Source organism: Tenebrio molitor, chromosome 7 (genome assembly GCF_963966145.1).
Source record: "Tenebrio molitor chromosome 7, icTenMoli1.1, whole genome shotgun sequence".
Classification (NCBI taxonomy): Eukaryota; Metazoa; Arthropoda; class Insecta; order Coleoptera; family Tenebrionidae; genus Tenebrio; species Tenebrio molitor.
This window is the reverse complement of record NC_091052.1, coordinates 3,456,338-3,477,364: the sequence shown is the minus strand read 5'-3', so window position 1 is coordinate 3,477,364 and position 21,027 is coordinate 3,456,338. Positions and strand designations below refer to the sequence as shown.

At 34.1% G+C, this 21,027-nt stretch overlaps 1 long non-coding RNA gene across 1 annotated transcript; it reads left to right on the top strand.

Annotated features, from left to right (window-relative positions):
- The first annotated feature begins 54 nt into the window (after positions 1-54).
- On the top strand, positions 55-20,343 carry LOC138135985 (uncharacterized). The gene is made up of 2 exons (XR_011161135.1): positions 55-245; positions 19,657-20,343. It is a non-coding gene; the product is annotated as an uncharacterized lncRNA (long non-coding RNA).
- Positions 20,344-21,027: the final 684 nt, after the last annotated feature.

The window sequence follows — 21,027 nt, the reverse complement described above, 5'->3', positions numbered from 1 at the left end:
GATACCACGACGAGCCTCAAAAGATAGTAGAAGCTCTGGGCGCGCATCCGACGCCGCAATATTTCATGAATCATTTATTTATATCGGGAGTACATAAAAACTTCTCCTACAGGTCACGGTTTTATTTGTTAACGAAGGACCTAATGCATGACTATCACGAGAGTGATTATTTTTAATGGAGTTTATAGCATGTAACGCTCGACGCACTTTGCCGTCACAAATAATCAACGCATAGATAGTAAGTAGTAAGTAACTACATACCCAATTCAGTTTCAAATCAAATTATGTAGTGCGTAAAAAAATGCTTTGTAAATTTTTGGAACAACTAGAATTTCAAATCTGAGTCAATTCTGACAAATTATTTTACAATTAAAAAAATTAACTTGAAGAGAGCAAATAGACTGGTGACAATGAATCGGGACACAGTTACAAGATTTCGATAAATATTTTAAAAATTATTAAATTTGTGAATGCATGTGGAACTAAAAATTCGAATCTTTCGTACTTATTGTATAATTATGTAATAAAATATAACGGTTTGGTAAAAATTATTAGGTACTACATATGTACTCCACTGTGTTTTTTGTTGATGCACCCAAGAAAATATTTCTTACGTTTTAATTCTTTTTCATAAATAATTTAGCGAAAATACATCATTCTAAATGCCATGCATGATTAAAAATATTTGTAATCGAGCCGGCCTTGGAAATGTCCGTCATTGACTGCATCAATAATTGTCAAGTAAAATGAGTAAAGAAAGAGAAAAAATGGCGGAAAACAATAATTTTTTTTGTTCGACACTGTCAGAATTTGAGAATTTTCTCCTGTGTGAACGGATTTTGATAAATGTCAAAACGAAACGTCAAGCTAATTTTAAAGATTTTAAGCGATTTGGAGCCTTTAAGGGGCTCGTCGAACAAAAAAAACGTTGTATTCAACTCGTTCGTGTGTAAATTGGGCCTTTTTTGGCACGAGTGGGCCATTTTAAAACGCGAGTTCTTGTTCGCTGAATAGATGACGTTTGACATTTATGGTTTGGAAACTACGTTTTCGGAAACAAAGGCAAGGACCAGACTACTTTTTGAACGCACGATAATCGATGTGAGGTTACATCCTGTGATCACGAAAATTTGTAATCGAGTCAGCCTTGGAGATGAAACCGGATGTCTTCTCCGATTGATATGTCTAATTGTGACGTTACGTGATTTGAAGACTTTAATACAATTACTTTCGATTGTTAAAAATTTAATATTACTCCATGTCTTAGACATATACGTAAAACTGAAACCTTTATAAAAAAAAAAAAATTACGTTGATTTAAATTTTGTGCTAATTCCTTGATTGACATTTCGTTGTATGTAATTTGAACCACAACTGCACACCTTGACCTGATGAAACATCAACAAACAAACTTCCTTCTCGCATTAACACTTTCAGACTTGCAACACATTTTGCAACAGTTTTTGATTTACATATTTATTTTTAAAATAAAACCTTAATTAAAAATGTTCACTTCCGCGGTTTTTTTTAAACTGTTTAATGTTAACCACCGGTACAATTCAATTTCCAAGGATGACTCGATAACAAATTTTCTTAATCACAAGATATATTTAAAGGAAGTGTCAAAGCATATAGCAAAACTAAAAAGACCACCTGTATTTGTAAAGGAAACAAAACCGCTGCCTACTTGATCACAAATTGTTGTTGAACGCTCCTCATTATAACCAAATTTAGAATGTTATAAGCGGCGATTACTGTTAATTCGGATTACCGAAATAGAGTTTATGACAATGGCTTTTTTCAACGAGATAAAATAATATTCATTAAATCATTTTCAAAACTGTAGTTATATGCTGTTAGATATTTTTACAATCACAAATAATAAAGTCTAACAATGATAAATGAAAACATTAATCAAATTATTGTATTTTCATTCTTTTATGCAAGATTAAATAACATTCATTTCAAATACTGGGCAGCTAAGCAAATATGTATTTGTCAAGCTGTAACTGTAAAATGTAAATGTAAAAAAATGCCATATAACCATTTTTAGATTAGTGCCATTTATTAAAATGCATTTTCTCTTCGTTTTTATACTCTTCTTATATTCTTATATGGTGCGACACAAAAAATTGCAGAAAAGTTTAACGCTTTCCTTTGAGGCAAGTTAAAAAAAGTGAAATTAAATTTATAGGTGCTGATGCAACTTGTATTATTTAAAATGTTTAATTTTGGAAATAATTTTTCATTCACCAAGGACAGGTCTCAGCGTACTTAAAAAAATGTATTTCTTACTTTCTCGATAACAAAAATAAATTGATTAATTTTTTAATAAATTTGACATGTACCTATATATAATATGTATGATGGTGATTTTCTTTGTCACAGAAGAAAAAAAAATGAAGTTCGCACAGAAAGAACTATTATAATGATATTGTAAAATTGTGATAATGATTGTTAAGAATTAAGAAAATATATCTTTTTCTACTTTTTTTACACACATTCGCATTTTGATCAGTTATGTTTCATTTTTATACATATCAGTTAATCCTCTCGTTTCATCAATAGATTACAAAGAAATGACGATAACGTTTACTACGTAATTAGTAATTACTACTTAACATAGTAAAGAACAAATTGTAATAAGTGATATAATGGTTATGTTATGAAGATAAGAAACATTCCCAAACTAATTTATCGACACTTTCTTAGGCAAAAAAAAAGATCTGTTCCGTACATACATAATTTTAGTGAAAGTATTTATTTAAAAATGTTTATCAAAAATTACATTTTACAGAACCAGTTACAAACACATTTTATTGGCATAATTTATTATGCAGTTACTATAATTAGGTACATTTTTATGTAAATAGCTGATGGTAACTTAAAAAAATTAAACAAGATGAAAACTAAAATTAAGTAGTTATTTTATACACTATGGGCTCGTTAAATTTATGATTATTTGTCGTAAAATTTAAATTGCATATATGTAATCGATGTTACACCGGTGGGCTTCCTTATCTGATGACCTCCTATAATTTCATAATTGGCAAATTTATTTTTAAGGGGACACGTCCTAAAAAAATTCGATAGTATCTTTATCAAAATAACACAATGATCCTTAATTATTATACAAAAAGGTTTTTTGCCGCGTGTTATGCAATACCGCGAGGCGCGGCCAAAGCTTCTCCAAAAATGTTTTTTTTTCCTAACTGTACTATCCTGTTTCGCACAAGAGACCAGGAAAACTGGTTCCACGTAATTCTTCTTCAAGGTTAGTTTCTTTTGAACGCAGAAATTATGCAAACCGAACAATATCCAAATAAAAGAGTTCTAGTCGAAAAAAGCGACTAGTCTTGCCGATAGGATCGCTCTCGTTTCGTTTCGATCATAATTCACAATTTGTCTTTCTTCTCTATCTCCCTAACAAAAGGTGTCCGCTCGATGGCCCGTCTTAAAATCTGTTGAGACGTCTAAATGGGTGCGATAGTAACGCGGAGTAATTACAAGATAACAGCCACCTCGTCTTAATCTCTGGTGCAGACAAAAAGCCGTACAATGAGACGCATTAGTCGCTATTTACGAGTATTATGGCCGCACCCTATCTAATAAATAGTGCGGACAAAGGCGCTTGCATAAATATCTACATACTTACGTACATTGTTCCCTTTAACAGTCTTATAGCTTGATGTATTCACAACGTTTGCAAATTAATAGATAAGCGCTAATGTACACATCATCTATTTTTGGCCGGTACATGACATGTTTACCAAGATAAATACGTGGTGGTGTTATCGAATTGCTCCAACGTAACAGCTTTGTTGCAGATTACGGAGCATAACTTGGCAAATTCAGCTGTGCAGTCGGTGAAGCTGAAAGAAAGTTTTTTTTATAATAAGACAACAATCATATTCTAATCTAATACATCGAGCAGAATACCGATAAATGCAATGCTGAAGTTTTCGGAGGGGTGGATTTTGCCTCGGTCTTCAAACTCGTGTAGAAAAATTTATAACTCTTGTCATTAAATGCTACTACCAATTTAGAGTTACAGTTAACAGAAAATCGAAAATTCAAAACATTTTTTTTAATCATGACCTAATTAATTCAGATTCTTCATGTACAATGTACATACATAGTTGTAATTAAAACTGATGCGGCAAGGTTTAACTTTATTTACATTTGTTGAAAATGATACAGATAACGTGGTTTTAATTACATTTAAACTATTTTTATAGCTCAAATCTTTTTTTTATTTTCACATTTTGGTTTCGGTTGAAAGATTTGTCTAAATACATAAATATATTTTTTCTGTTAAATCAGAACAACTTTTTTCTTTTCCACATCAGAAAATACTATAAACAATAAATAGTTGTTTAGTTAGTTTTTCTACAAGATCAACAAGAAACGTGATAAGGGGCGGGTAGGAAAAAAGAAACTTCTGAAAACGTACGGCCTAGCTTGAATCATACTAATGTAAATGTTACAATTCACAAGTTTCGTGTACGATAATTTTTTTTGTGTTATTCGCTTGTTCGTAGATAGATTTGCTACTGTACAATTTTTATGATCTACACATTTTTTATATCTAAATGAAATTTTAACGTTTTATATGATTTATACAACTAACTTCCTATACGTTCCATTCAATTTTTTGTTTGGATTTATATTCCATTATTTATAGCATCGGGTGTTTTTTTAAATTTCACCTCATGTAGGCGTTGAAGAGTCGATTGTGGACGCACCATACATAGAGATACGGATCACGGATCAGCTGTTTAAATCTTACGATTGGTGCGTTCACAATGGACTCTTCAACGCCTACGTGAAATTTAAAAAAAAAATAACACCCGATACATTTTTTCATGTTTCTGTTCACATATTAGTATCTACAAACGTACATTCCTGGTTACTTGTTCTGGCATTTTGCAGTAGTTATTAAATAAATACAATTGCTTATATCATGCATCAGACAACAGAACAATAACAAAGAGGGACGGCATTTTAGCGTATTTACGTTTGATTTATAACTTTCATCTTTTCACCCCTAGAGAGATTCCACTCCATAGATTTTTCCAAATAGAAACATATCATATGATTTGAGAAATAATTTAAAGAAAAATACAGCGATGTGGTATTTTTGAAATTTAACCAACACAGCCAAAAATGTCCTCAAATTGCAAAGAAAAAGAAAAATATGCTAAATTTTAATTAACTTCAATTTGAAAATATTTTCGCTATACAACGACCAATCGCCCGCAAGAGTTCCTGCCCTCGCGTTAAATTTCAAAAGGTGTTGTGTATGTCCGCTCCAATAGCTGCAATTATGTCTATTCACCATACGATTTAAGGAACAAGTACCTTCGTCGGAAAAATAGATATTGTATTAGAAGTTCCTATTTAAGTGTTCAATTAAAGTTTGATAAAAAACCCACGCAGCAATGAAAGTAATCTTTCTGCCATGATTCAATGATGTATTTATGGTTTAAAGATCGTTCAGGATGCAGTTCATTAAAAATGTGGGCCGTTGCCCAGGCACAATTATTGTCTCTGATCTAAAGAATATTTTTTTCGCATCGTTTTACTTGTACAGTAGTACCTCGTTAATCCGGACTAATTAAAACAAGACTCATCCGGATTACTAAAAAATCCGGATAATTGGATCATTCGAGTAAATACAATAGAATCGGTTATTAAGAACGTAAAATAATGTTTATTATTAAAATAAGAGTACCAACAAGTAAAACTATGGAATACATCATTATGAATGATATACCGGTTGTTCTGGAAGTCCACGTAATAAATTTAACCACCAATAAGACACGTTAAAATGGACTTTTTTATCATTTTTTCCGCAAATTCTTCAAAACAAAGTTAAAATTAAGTATATTTTGAACCGTAAAATTCATTCCCGCTTATGTGTTTACACATTTGTTGATAACGAAGGACGAAAAAAAAAAATTCCACTAAAATACTTAAACAAAAAACAGTAAAAAAAACAGTGGTCGTTCTTTCTTAAAAAAAACTAAAGTTTTTATCACACAAAAATATATTCACTTACTCTTTCGTTTCAATTGATGATTATCCCGCGAGCGGAATGTGACATTAGGGGTTAGAAAAATGTAAAAAAGATTTTTCGATTAAAAAAAGGTCAATATGTAAAAAAATGTTTATTTTAAAGAGTTCTATTGGTGATTAAATTTATTACGTAGACTTCCATAACACACTACATGCTTTCCCTTTGGAGCCATATTGCATTCTGCCTATTCCAGACAAGTTAAAACAAGTAAATTCCGTTTATTCTAAATGAAGTGTGACAATCCGGATTACTGAAACTTGTCAGATCCGGACTACAAGGTATACAATGGAAAAAATAGGAGGTCCGATTTACTGGATCATCCGGATTATTGGATGTTCGGATTAACGAGGTATTACTGTATGACGAAAAAGTTTTCAATTAATGTTAATTTAAGGCTGATCATTTTCACTTAACATATTTTTACTTGTCTTCACTACCTGGGGCAATTCTGCACAAAAACAAAAATATTAATTAATATTAAATTTTTATCTGAAAAAAATCGATGAGAAGCGCTGACCGTGAATGGTATATCAAACGCAAATATGTACTTCAAAATGCGTCTCCTTTTGTTACTTTTTTGACGTGTTTTTGCATTTTTCAAAAAGATAAATCACTCAGAAATAATTTGAGGTGACTCCAAACTACAATTTTCAAAAATATTTTCGTAAGTTACTTCTGAAAAGAAAAGAATAAATATAAAATATAATATAAAATATAAATATAAAATATAATTATAAAATATAATTATAAAATATATATATATATATATATAAAATAAATTATTTTTTTTATCTACACAATGTGATACGGGATTGAGTAAGTAGGTTTTTAAGTTGCGGTTAAGTGGTGAAAAGAAGCGTACGAGAATTGTCGTGAGTAAAGGCGGGTTTCCACACGCAAAAGTTACTGGCGTCACTAGACTCGCGCCAGTTTAGTTGCCCGTAAAGACAAGTTAATTCAAATGGCTTCACTCAGATGGCATCACTTTTTGGCGTTAGTGTCCTCTGATCGACTAACCTCGACTAAGTTCGAGAAAATCGAGTCGAAACGAGTGGCTGGAGTCGCGAATAAAATTAATTATCGACAAATTAATTTTACAAGGTGGGAAAAATGAGATAAAAAAAGAAGTTGATCAAAATTTCAACGACAATTTTCCATTAACGCTTTCGGGAGTTTGGAGAATTGATGTCGGTTGAGCTAGTTCTTTTTTTAACGTTTCCTGGAATTCTAAAATAAATTTGCACTGCGACATCATTACTTGTACGAATTAGAGCAGTTGACGCTATGTTAAAACCGGTGTTACTGATTGAAACTATTGTAGAACACTAACTGATATTACTAAAATTGGCGTCGTTAAATGGACATACCCCTGCCGCCAATAATAATCTTTGCATGTAGAAATCTAGGGTAAGAAATACGTATGTACAATAATTTCTGTGGTTTTTAGTTCATTTTATCCTCACAGTTTCCAAGATATACATTTTGTTAAAACTATACACACCTATTATTTTTTCAAAGATTAACATGACTGAATTGCGCATTGTGGTTAATATGAAATTAATAACGTAAACTGGATTTTTTCACGCACATTTATTCAGTCATTCTTAATTTAATGCAGAATGCGACTTGGGTGTGAAATGAAACAAAATCAACATTTATCGTCTATTTTTTTCTATATTAGGCGATTTATAAAATCCATCAACTGCATATCGAAATAAATAAAAGATAAATCCATAGAACGATCCCATTTGAACTAGACGTCAGGAGCAGAACGAAAATAAACCGGTTAACGTCAACATGGTGAGCACAGTGTTACCGGCAACGAATACATTTGACACAAATCCTTTTATCAAAGACCGTGTTTCTTTCGGATTCGCAAGAAAATTAAAGCAGCTGCAGCGGTTTCGAATATTTTTCGCGTGTTTATTGGCAGCTGCGAGGTCGTTATAACTCATTTAGCGTCATCACCAATTAAATTGTTAAATCAGTGGTCTCACGATTTTAAAATTAGTAGTTGACGGCGTATTAAAAGCATAATTTTTTACTGCTCTCAAATCTCCTTTTAAGCGAACCGTTTTATAATAAGAGCTTAATTAGGGAGAACACGTTTTCGACTGTTACTTAACGCGGAATTCCTAAAGTCGCTCCAAAATTTCATTCGATTCTTTAGAAAAATATTCGGGTGGCGACATTGCCACTGTTTGAGAATCGGGTCGATTTGTTAGTAGTGTTTACTTTCGACGAGATTGATCAATAAGTAATTATCGGAAACAATTTCACTATTCCGCGAAGCGGGGAACCCCGCTGTGTGGTCTGCTACGTGTGACCACACCTTTAGCCTGAAATTTAGGCACAGCCCGCCGCGCCAACCTTGAATGACATAATTGAATTTACAATTATATATTGCGTAGTTTACTGGGACAACGTCCTATTGCAAAACACCAGTTACGGCACTCTCCAGAACACATTTTTTTTCCTTTCGCCAAACAAGTAATCGCCTAAAATTAGAATAATTTAGGCAAAACAATCACGATCTATTTGCGGCCTTGGCCTTGACTAAATTCGCGGCAGCTGGTTTGTTGATGTTGTTAGTTGGCTCGGAAAAAGTATCATGATTTTGTTTCTGCTGCTCATTTTTTTTCCTACTCGGCTTGCATACTTGATTACTACTGACGCCACCTGGCTTCCTCGGTTATGCAATGTCGTGACGTCTGATTCGTCCTGATACGACCACGGTCCGGTCTGGTCGGCGATTTAATTGGGTTGGTAGACCATCACCGATGCACCGAAGACGTATTGCGGCCTAGTGTACTGAAAAATTCGTCTCTGGATGAAGATATGTGCTTGTGCACTTAATTGACAATTAATGTAGTCGGATGCAGATTAAAAGCCAGTAACTTTGCACTAATGAACTGACTCATTGGATGCATTTTGTTGAGATAGCGCCGTGTTCTTGGCAATGAAAACGTGATCACAACTATAATTACTGTTCTAAAATTGGAGTACAAAAATAAAGCCGGTTAACGAAGGAGCTGCCCGATTTCCATTACCACAATAAGCCGGCATTGTACCAACAAAAATTTATTTTGTCGTGATTTTATCATTACATTCTTACATCAACAACGGAATTTACATTGTATCAAGTCGCACAAGTAAAACCGTTGAGTCTCGGTATTTTGAAAGAAGATATATTATATATTTACCGCATGCTGTCACTCTATTCCGTTACATTCGGTGTTAAATTAATGCAATTTTTTCAATTCAATAAAGTTAATGAGCACGAGTGCAAAAAATGCATTAACAAATTCAGTTATTACAGTTGTTATAAAGAACGTCCCAGAATGTCACACCCTGGACATGTGTGTTGCCAACAATATCACAAAAAAGTAACTACTTATCTAGTGCAGTGAAATAGGAAACATGCTCCCTGGAATCGTTGCATTGTAAGTTTATTCCAGTAGATTGAGAGAAAAGGGAAGATACTTTCTGCGAGGACCTTATGTTGTGCAAAACTGGTCGAACCACCACATTTGTACAGATTAATTTATTCAAAAGTGGTAATAAAATTGGTAAATTAATTGCGCTTCCATAGCGAGAAGTTCTTGATAGTATTGATATATTATGGTCATTACGGTCGTTTGACCACTTTTAGAACAGTATATCATGTACTAGCCACGTAATGAGTTATAAACTTTCTTCAAAGTTAGTTGCTCATTTCCACACCAACGACTATTTAAATCTAGTTTAATTGTGGATGCGTAGATTTGAAGTGATGAGGTTGTTACATTGCACAGCTATAAATGGCAATGTTGCAAGCAGTTTAATTCCCTGGTGCAATTGTCGGTTAATTTTGGTTGCTGAAGGTTTTCCTGCGATGTTTCGGGATTAACTGATGAGATAAATTGACTTGGACAATAATTGTCTATTTAAAATTCAAGACTACATGAGTGAAACAATCACTTCTTTAAATTTTTTGAATGTTTTGACTCTTATGTCAAGGTTCTATGTAAATAAAACAATGTATGTTGAAGACATGGAATGAATTTACAAATATTTCGACAAACAAATTTGTTCTGAATGTGTCCAACAAAAAACATTTTTTTTCCTAAATTGTAGATACGTCTACGCTGTTTATACACATATTTAATGTCTACTTTGTCTTATTTTACGTTTAGTTGTTGGTGCGTGTGTAAAATGACAGATAAAATGATAGATAAAACAACAATAAAATAAATGAAAAACCTGTATTAAGCAATTTCTAGAATGCAAGTCTAATAAAATAACTTTGAAAGTTGAAGGAAAAAGTACAACAATTACGTAAAAAATAACGTGTAAATCACCGTAACGGAAAATAAAAGGAAAAAACCTTTATGGATTAAACCATAATCGACTCCATGTTCCTTTGTTTTCCAGATTAGCAGTTATTGTAAAGATGCATTAACGCTGACAGGCCTCAAGCCTCAGCAGAATCCATGTTTATTGGTTTATTTTGTTTGGATCTAGAACATGTAATCCAGAAGAGATTAAATGTGTCGATTTTGTTTCAGTTCAGTTCAGCATGAACTTGCACAGCTATTTTTGCGTATTCTTGTAAAAGCATTGAAGACCATTTTACAATATTTTATTAAAGAATGAGATAACCAGGATCTCTTCCATCGCTGAGTACTTGTTCAAAACGCAAGGAAACATTTTATTATGCTACTCGGGAATTGTTCAACGAATTCTATGGCAGAGGGAAGTTATTTCCCTGGATGTTCTAATCCGAGAACTGACTACTAGCTAACTGTGTAATATAAAAAGTGAAATGCGCAGAGATCTTAAGTTTCCAGAAAAATGAAGTCATTTCACAAAACTGGAACACACTGCTTTTACGAAAGTCAAATTTTTATAAGAGAATTTGAAAAATCAGAGTGAAACAAAACCATCATGAACCAACCATGTTTGAAAATGGTTTGGTAACCAGACCACAAGACGATAATGTCAAAACTCTCAAAGAGTTTAACGTGGAGGTGAAAAGGTTAGTTGCGATGACAATTCCATGTGGATTCTTTCTTTTCACCACTCTGTATACTGTTTTGTAAGTTTCATGGAAGAAACATTTCTAGCATTTTCTTCCAATATAAGAAAATTATCATGGAGAAATGTGTCAAGATTTGAAGATCAAATACTCATTAGCCTTGAGTAATTACTTCTTATTACTTAACGAAATTGTCTTTGAAGATAAACGTCCAAACAGTTTCTAGGCAAATGCAGACAGAAATAAATGGATTTAGAAGTAGTAAGTAGTAAAGTTGTAAGAAGCAGTAGCAGCCGGCTATGTAAGTGAAAGCATCATACTCAACATTCATTATTCAATGTTAGGTCTTGTAATATTTACATTTACTTTTATTAAATAGTTGAAATAGAATGAACCAAATTTGATCCTTTATTAATTGAAAACCGACCAACAACAGAGTTCCCTGACATAGACCTTGCTACACTAGACCTTTCCAACGAAATTAATCTCATATTAAGAAGTCTGAGAATAAAGAACCAACAATATGCCTTATTTTTCAGATAAAACTTAAATAAAATTCTAGCATAAATAAATAATTTTAAACGCTGTCACAAGAATTAACAATCCCCCTTCACACTGTAGACTCTGATCGTTTGTTTGTTATTTTTTCAAAGTAAACATTTTTCACTTTTGTTGAATATAATAAGATTCACAGATGATTGCTTTCATTATCAAAACTGGCTTTTTATTGACACATTGTTCCAATTCATTTCCGTGCATCCACTTGACGGTAATGTAAAAATAATGTTACAATTTTGTTGGTTTTCGTTGATATTGCAGCTTTCTGCATCGACCCCTGCCATAAACGTAGCAAAGCATGGCGCCATGCTTTAATGATGACGTACCCACTGTCGAAATCTCTACTATTGTCAAAAACGTTCTGCAGTTATTGCATTAAACAGCGAGAAATGATTAAATTAAGCAAAAATTGGTATTAAAGCATGTAGGTGCTTTAACTATTGGAAACAAAATTTTCTACTTGCAATACATGTATGTAGTTTTTAAAATGCAGTAGTTTCTAGATACCTTATCTTCGGGTAAAAATATTTACAACATAGTGTTATTTTCACGGTCAGTTAAAAAAATACCAGTTGTCTTTTTGAAGACAGTGGCTTGATAAAGTTTCAAACAATTTACACTTGTTATAAATTTTATAGAGTCAAGATGAATTCCTTGGATCAACTATTTAAGAAACGAATTTGTTAAAACTTGACATTCTATTTGTAAGTAAATTCGGAAAGGCATCAGTGAATACGCTTCGATGCGATATTCCAATTTATCATCACCTTGAATGTAAATAGGGAGATATTTCACAGCGATTTGTACACATGGCAGACATAATTCATAGATCGAAGCCATATTTCCATAATATACAGCAGCAGCGTGTAAGAGACAAAATAAAAATGTATATTTTTATTAGGAGCTATATGACAATAAAAGAGAAAAATAACAACAATAAAATTTGACAGCATATTTATTTAAACTACCAGCACGTATGCATAGGAAATGCTTATTGAAAACGATACATCAGTTTTATAGATAGAGGGGTTGGATTGGAATGAACATTTGTAAACGCCGTCATCACAATTCGTCCCAATTTCCACCCCCTCGAGCTGCTCAATCTCGACCATTCCCGTAAGAAAAGCCAAACAGATGCAAAACTTCCCCCTCGATGGACAACTGTTGGAGATTTTGAAAAATCTTCCGAGAAAATATTTGTACACGCGAAATGGATGTTTTCGTTCGTCGGACTTCCTGAAGCCTCGCATTATTTAACATCTCCGTCTCACCCCCAACGAGAAAGAGTTAAAATTAATGGGATTTCCGATCACGCGAACAATCGGACCGACTTTTTTAATTACCGGTATTTATGGCGTTAGCCTCCCTTGCCAGCTAAATTATTTAAAGAGCGATTGCTTTCGTTCTTCCGTAATTTTTCATTTCTTCGGACGGCCTCTAATGAAATTAGAAATCACGTCGACGGCTTTGTGCGAAATCGGTCTTGGATTTAATTACTTTTTAAATGGACTTCGAGGGGCGATAACGAGGCGCGATTTTTATCCAATTTCGACTATTTCAAGCGCTCTCCTTTTCATCAACCATCACGAGTACTGCGTCTTACCTACGCACACAGTCGTAATAAAATCCTGCATGCGGGGCTTTTCAATAATAAGAACACCTGGTGTATTGAAATGAACATGTATGAGGGACTTCAATGCTGTTTCTTAGCTCAGCTCTGCTGAATTAGCACTCACAATCGCGCCCTGTGGTTGTACTGGTGCCAAGGACACCGTCTTAATCTTGGAAATGTGGGTCGCACACGCATCGTTAATTTTATGCCGTAGTGTGGTGCAGATGAGGGTCTTTTTTACTTCTAATAATAACCTCTGAATGGTTGCTTTATCTTAACCGCCCGAAAGAGAATAATTGTGGTGTTGCACAAAGAACTTCACGACGACTCGTACTACTTCACCGAGTTGCTCAAAAATAATTCACCTTCCACCAGTGATTTATCTAGTTTTGACCGACTAAAATATTCGTCTGGAACTGCGTTTTCTGAAAATTATCGGTCACTACGAACGTGCTTTTGTACTTGTTTTGTAGAACCCTCGTCGAATGTAAAGTTCAATAAGCAATTTCATTTTATTTCCACAAACTTTAAACTCTCGCAAGCTCGTACGCAAACAAATCAGCCAGATATAGATTTTTGCAGCAACTCCAATGTGAAAACACAATTCGGACGAATTGTGCAATTCAGCAACAACATAGCGAAAACAATTTTTCTGGTAATAACGTACCATTATGGCAGTTTTTCTTCCATGCTTTTTCCACATTCTTCTGTTTTCTAATTTGTGAACAAATGCGCCGTGAAATAACGTTAATTTAATTAATTAGTGAGATATGCATCACTATCGAAAAACAAATTACCTGTTTGAACCTTACTCACCTTTTGAAGTGGAAAGCTCTGAAAAACGCTGGAGACGCTTTTAGTAACGGCAAAACATGAAAAGCCACTATTTCAATATTAACATAAATACGGAGCATTAAATTAATTGACACGTTGACAATAGAACACTGAATTATTAATAATAAAAGCCTATGGGATGTCCACAAGAAGTGGAGTGAATTTTACGAAAAAAAAACCATTAAATTGATTTTTTAAATTAACTGTGGTTTCCCGAAATTACGACGAAAAAGCGTCGAAAATAATCGGTAACAATGAATTATTTAAACATCGTATCTTCGGGGTTTTGTGCGGACGTCCTGTGATTTACCGCAAAGACTGCGTATTTCTTAATGCATAAATAAAACATAACACAAAGGGCATTTACATGGACGCACCTCGCCGTAGGGGAAACCCTCTTGAAAAGGAAGGGTTGTAAGAAGGTCAAGAGTTCCGGAAGTGGGCCCGGTCCATCGTCATACAACACGCATTCAGAGGCAAGGGAGAGCTTGTACGTCCTCAAATTATAATAAAGTGCACGTTAGTTCAGATTTCAAATATTTGTCTTACGATTTTAATCGCGGAAAAGTTGGTATTTCTCGAGCGGAGGGTTGACTTTGAGGGGCCGTTCTTGTCTGAAACACTGCACGAGATAGGTGCTTTTAATACTCTTAGAAACTCTGTAATTAGTAAATAAAGTGGAAAACGGTCCTCGAAAAACAAGCTCAAAGATGATCATTAAATAACTTTCGTTTCGGTGAAGAATTTGCTCGCTCTCTCGCCAGGTTTCTGTTGCAGGAGAGGAACAAGCAATTTTTGACGGACTTTTCCAGCTTTAAAATTATGTATCTACCTAATTCTTTTGTTTTTATTAATTTTAGCAATAAAATATTTTCTCAGCAAAAAAGTTATTATTAAATATTAAATTGGGTCTTCGGTTATAAAAAGATTACAAGTTAAAGATACGTTATCAATTAGTAATCTATTTGTAAAAACTGATATTACTGTAATTAGGTTACGTGCCTTTATACTGTTGCACTACTTACCGTTACGCAATTTGTTTGTTATTATTCTATATTTATATACAGGGTGATTTTGAAAGTTGTGCAGATATTTTAATCACGAGCTACTGGCTTCATGTAGAACTCGGAAAAAATATTTAAAAAATTCTATGTCAAACAATAAAATGAGATTTATTTTTTGAGCTACAATTTTTTTTAATTGCTTTTAGTCTTCTACGTTGTCAAACAACCTCGTAGATAAAATTTCGGCACATTTTAAAAATACAGCCTGTATATCATATTTTATAAAACGTACACCAATGCGGTTTCCTTGTTTTAAAGCATATTTCCTATAGGTTACTTCGCATTGGCGTACATTTTATAAAACATGATATACAAGGGTGTATTTTTAAAATGTGCCGAAATTTTACCTACGAGGTTGTGGAATAACGTAGAAAACTAAAAGCAATTAAAAAAAATTGTAACTCAAAAAATAAAATGACATTTATTTTTTGAGCTACAATTTTTTTAAATATTTGTTTTAAATATTGTTTCCGAGTTCTACATGAAGTCAGTAAGTAGCTCGTGATTAAAATATCTGCACAACTTTCAAAATCACCCTGTATTTATTTTCCACTAAAAGTTTAATAAATATGCAGATGGCAATTTTCAGTAGGTTTTTTTTTTTTGTAACATTGCATGATCCTGTTAGTAATACGAATAATACCTGTTGGAAACAAGGAAGTGAGACAGTACAAATTTTATGCAAATTTATATTAGTCACCTACAAAGATAAATAAAAAGGTGATGCGGGGCAAAGGTGGTAGACACAGGGGAAAGCATAAATTTTGCAAACATATGTTGTCCTTGACCAAATATAGGCCAATTGCGGATATTTGATAACGTCTTTGCATTTTAAAGATGAATAAAATTCACAAAACGTACGGTTGCAAATTAAAAAGTATTCAACACCTGCCGGGTATTTCTGGCAAATATCTCAATATCTACCCCATTATGTATTATTTATAATTTTGGACAACTGCTAACCGAAGTGGTCAAAGAGGGGGTATCTTACACAATCATTTTAACATTGCATTTAGAAAAACCTGCGAGCGAAATATGTTGTATCCATTTCCATAATAACAGTTGAAGATAATTTCATTACCAAATTTTCTCTGGCTATCTAAATATTGATACGTCCAAACAAATAATTCATGCAAATAACAGCTTACGCAACGTAATGATAACAGCTAACCTCCCATTAAACTTTACCTCTTTGATTACCATCGGCCTAACGCCAGTTGCGTGTACAATTACACAAAAGGTGTTGGAACAGCTTTAATTAGATAATAGTAAGTTTAAGATGGAAGAAAACACGCATTCACACATCGCACGATTTCTTCTTCATCCCACCCACCTACTGCCCTAATTCCCCACTCTCCTGGAGTAACCCTTTGAAAGGGGAGCAGCCTGTGACACAATATTAGTCAAACCCCTCCGTGCGTTCTTCTTTCATCCCGTTTTTTCGTCTCTCACTCGCACCAACTTTTCACCCTTTTCAAATGATGCTCGCAACATGGCCGACTTTAAAATTGCATTACACACGCCGGCTAAATTGAATTAACTCTTCACAGAAATTTAGGAAATGCCGACCATTAGTTTAATTGCTAATATTTATTTTTCGAATGTCTGAATCTCGAATGGACGGATAAATTTGTGGGGGATCGGAGAATGCCGTTTGTCATCCGAATTAAAAACGTGTATAATACTGCTAAGCTGGATGCTAATATGTCGCCATATTTCTTAATTAAAGGGTGCAAAATCACGTGTCAGACTATAAATTTTACGGGAGCAATAATGTATTTGTTTTTGGTCACACATTTCCACCATCACTCAAACAGAAAAAAGTGTTGGAAGTGTATTCTTGGAACGAAAAAAATAAAACAACATGTGTGTCATTTCACAAGAAGAGTTATTTCTGTAATGGCCGACACGTTTTTATCTGACGCCTTAATTTCTTGTAAAAAGTCGAAAATAAACTTTGTCATCATAAGAAATTCCACTTCTTGAACAAAGACTCCTCTTCTGAGGTGATATTGCATAAATCTGGCTTTCTACCGGAGCTTTCGTGTTAAAGTGGATGCGTTTTTTAGACACTGAAACATGAAGCAGTTCCGGAGATCGCGTGCCGCCAGGATCAGGATAACGCGATGATGTGAAAGGGTTGTCATTGCATAATGGCCCAAAACACCACCAATTAATATTCATGCACTCTCTTGATGACTATAATAAAGCCGCAGAAAGCAGGTGGAATTGTTTCTTAGACGGTGTCCTTTTCTCTTTGTGGACAATGCAGGTACCTGCTTGATATAAAAAATCTGCCGGATGCGCTGCACCCCTGCGAATTGAAAAAAGGGTGTATTCTTTGAAGGGAAATTACTTTGAACAGAACACACTAATTTTTATATTTATCTTTAACACTAAATAAGTTTCAAGTCAGTAGAAGCTGTCTCATTTAAGAGATTCTAAATACGTAATACTCACCATAATAACTCCATAAAAAAACTATTGTTTTGTTGTTTCATTTTATGTTCTGTTTGTTGTTGATAACAGTTTTATACTAATAAAGCACTGTAACCTTCACCTAGCTTGAACTAAAAAAGTGACGCCAAATGTATCTTTGTGGCGTTGACAGGTGGCGCACCCTAAGAGATAAAAACAAATTTGAGCTTACAATGTGTCAGGGCTTTTTATTACTTTCGAATAAATTATTATTTGTTCGTCGAAAAAGGATTTTAAATTAGGTAGATATGTTTAATTACTTTTTAAACAACAACTTGCACTAATTAGTTTTAACAGAATTAAAGAGGATTTTATTTTATATTTGAAATGAATTCGCCTTTACATACAACATCACAAGCAGGATCAACTGTACATAAATGGAAATAAGTAAATATTAGACATGTCAACAGATGATAGAAGAAATATTGTGAGAATTTGCATTAACTCTAAAAACACTATTATTTCATCGCCGCCAATAGGTGAAGTTTGATTTGAATTTAAACAAATCGTTTGCACTCTGGATCCTTAAAAATACAGACTTTGACAGGCACACACGTCCTGTTTCTTTAAAAACTGGTTATCTAAATATAAAGAAAATTGTAAACAACAGTTTAAGCATAATGTATGGCCTTGTGACTATTATGAATATGGTAGTAATTAGAAACTAATTTGAAAGAGTTTTTTCTCAATTCACACGTACAAAATATTGATTTTTTTGGGCAATGTTTTTGTCGAAGTAAGTTTCTTAACAACATGATATACAAATGTAAGGTGGTCGCCGGGTCGAGATTTTATTATTAGCAACATGAAAAGCTGGGTTTTGATGTTTCATTTCAGTCGAAGAGTGAAAAGCCTGAAAATGTTCCGCAACAATTCTGACCTTGTCGTTCCTGCAGTGCACGCAGGGGATGAACGCAGTTCTTCCCCTTCAAAAAAAAAGTACATTGTTAAAAATGGCCGAACAGTTGGGCCAGCAACAAACAAATCAGGGGTTGGCTCTGCACCAATCGCAGCAGCGCAATTTACAATGAGAGTTGATTCATGCACTTCAATCAGGACTAAAGGGTTACAAACTGATGAGGTCATTCTAAGGGAGGGTGGGGTGCTGCTCTCTCTCCATAAAATATCGTGTTTTAGCCGACGGTAGCCCGTTAAATCTATAACACGCCCATATTCTGGGCATCAAAGACCCTGGCGTTAAGTCATAACCATTAAACGTAACCCTGCACATGCATATTTCAAAAGGTCGTAATTTGATTGCGTGTACGTGTAAATAGCAATACCGATGCATTTGCCAAATTAGAAACGACCAATTTTTCAACCAAGGTCAAATCCACCCTCTGTCACTTTATTGAACCACTCACGTCGAGCCAGGGTCCATTTTTGCGTTTGGATGGCGACGATCGGAAATTTAAAAATTCGTGGAGCATTCAGAATTTGTAACAAGCAACTTGGATCATTAACACAAAGAAAAACAAAATAAAAAGCTAATTATAAGTTGAAAAAAGATATATTTTTCCACAACAGATGTGTATATCGGTTTCGCTCTCATATTGCGCCTATCTTACGTACTGATGTAACTTTGCAAAAGATGCGCATTTAAGTTTTTGGTGAGTTTTCAAAAATGAATCCAAATGTGAATAAACTTGGCAATTTTACAGCTGTGGATAGTGCCGAAACATATATTTTGTAATATCCAAGTGGAAAAGATTCAAAATATGGTGCATATATGCATTTATTACAAGTTTGAAATCAGATATGCTAGTATGTGAGATAAGGTAAGAAAAAATTTTGGAGAAGAGCAAATCAATGATTACAACAATTTAAAAAAGTCATTTTTACTTGGACCGAAAATCATCTCTATTCAATTCCTTTCATTCCTTTCACTTATAGCCCTAACGCAATGCTTTTCAAGTACATAATAATAATTTATTGTAAAAATTACTGATACTGATATACACTGTGAGCTGTTAATAAAGAATAAAATAAGTTAACTATAGTCGGAACGTTATAGAGTCGACCCGGAGCCGACTCGGAACCCGCCCGGAGCCAACCCGGAGCCCACCCGGAACCCACCCGGAGTCGACCCGGAACCCACCCGGAGTCGACCCGGAACTCACCCGGAGCCGATCTGGAACTCACCCGGAACCCACCCGAAGCCGACCCGGAATCGACTCGGGGCCGACCTCCGGATTCGACTCGGAGCCGATCCGGAACTCTGCTACGTGTTAAAATTAACACACGCATTTTAGATACATTCAGTATATATTTTTTGTATTATAGTATTGCCGTTATAACTTTTTATCTGCTCCACCCACTAAAATTGACCAATCACAATCAAAGCCAGATTCAATCTGTACAACTTTTCATCACATTTGCCACGTAAAAAAGTTGAGGTTAGAATTTTGCTGTCAAGTCCACAATTATTGTTCTAAAAAATAAAATGTCATTAAGACAATTCGAATGTCAGAAATTTTTACTGTGTAAATCAGATCGTCTTAACAACCTATTTGATTGGTAACTAAGAAAATGAAATGGGCGGGGCAGATAAAATGTTACGTTGTCCTTAGTTTTTTTTTTATAGAGACATCATTAAAATTCGCTGTTTTGCCATCTATTTTTCAATATTCCATTGTCACTTTGTATCAATTTGTTCTCCAATCTGTTTGAATTTTTTCTTGAATAAAGAATAAATAATTAATTAATATTTTTTATTTGTTTTTGACATGTTCCTCCGTTTCCATGACACTTTTCATAATTAAATCTTAGGAAATAATTGTTGTGAATTCTAAGTAAACTTTTTTAAAAGCCCTTTTAATTTAATCTGCGATATTGCTATTTCTGTTGAGTACGTTATTAAATTTATATTTTTGTATTAAGTAAGATATTACAACTGAGACGTTGGTATTTCCAAGATAACGACTGATCCTACATGAAAATCAAAGAATTCCGAGTTCAGAAAAATTGTTTTGCATAAGCCCTGAGAAGTTTATCTTGCCTGGGTGCGTGGCGCAAAGCTGATGTTAAGAGGCATTAGAGAACTATTCTTTCATGTCGGCCAACGCCAATCCCGGCATTCACGTAAACATATCAATTCAAAAATCTCATGCAAGTCGTCCGCTCTGGAAGGCTCCATATTAAAAAAGTTCAGTGGTGTAGGCAGATCAGAGCCCGAAATAAGCTCGAAAGCTCACTCAAGCGCACCAAGATATCACGCTGTGTCTATTCCTTTACTCGTGTCAAAGTTTCAAACTTTTTTCTTTCGCTGTGTGTGGATGGTGCGTTTCAGTAGAAGTTTCCTTTTTATTTGAGACACGGGTGAAGAGGGGGATGACCGTATTGCTTGGGTTATTCAATAGAACGCATATGTACGCAACAGGCTCCT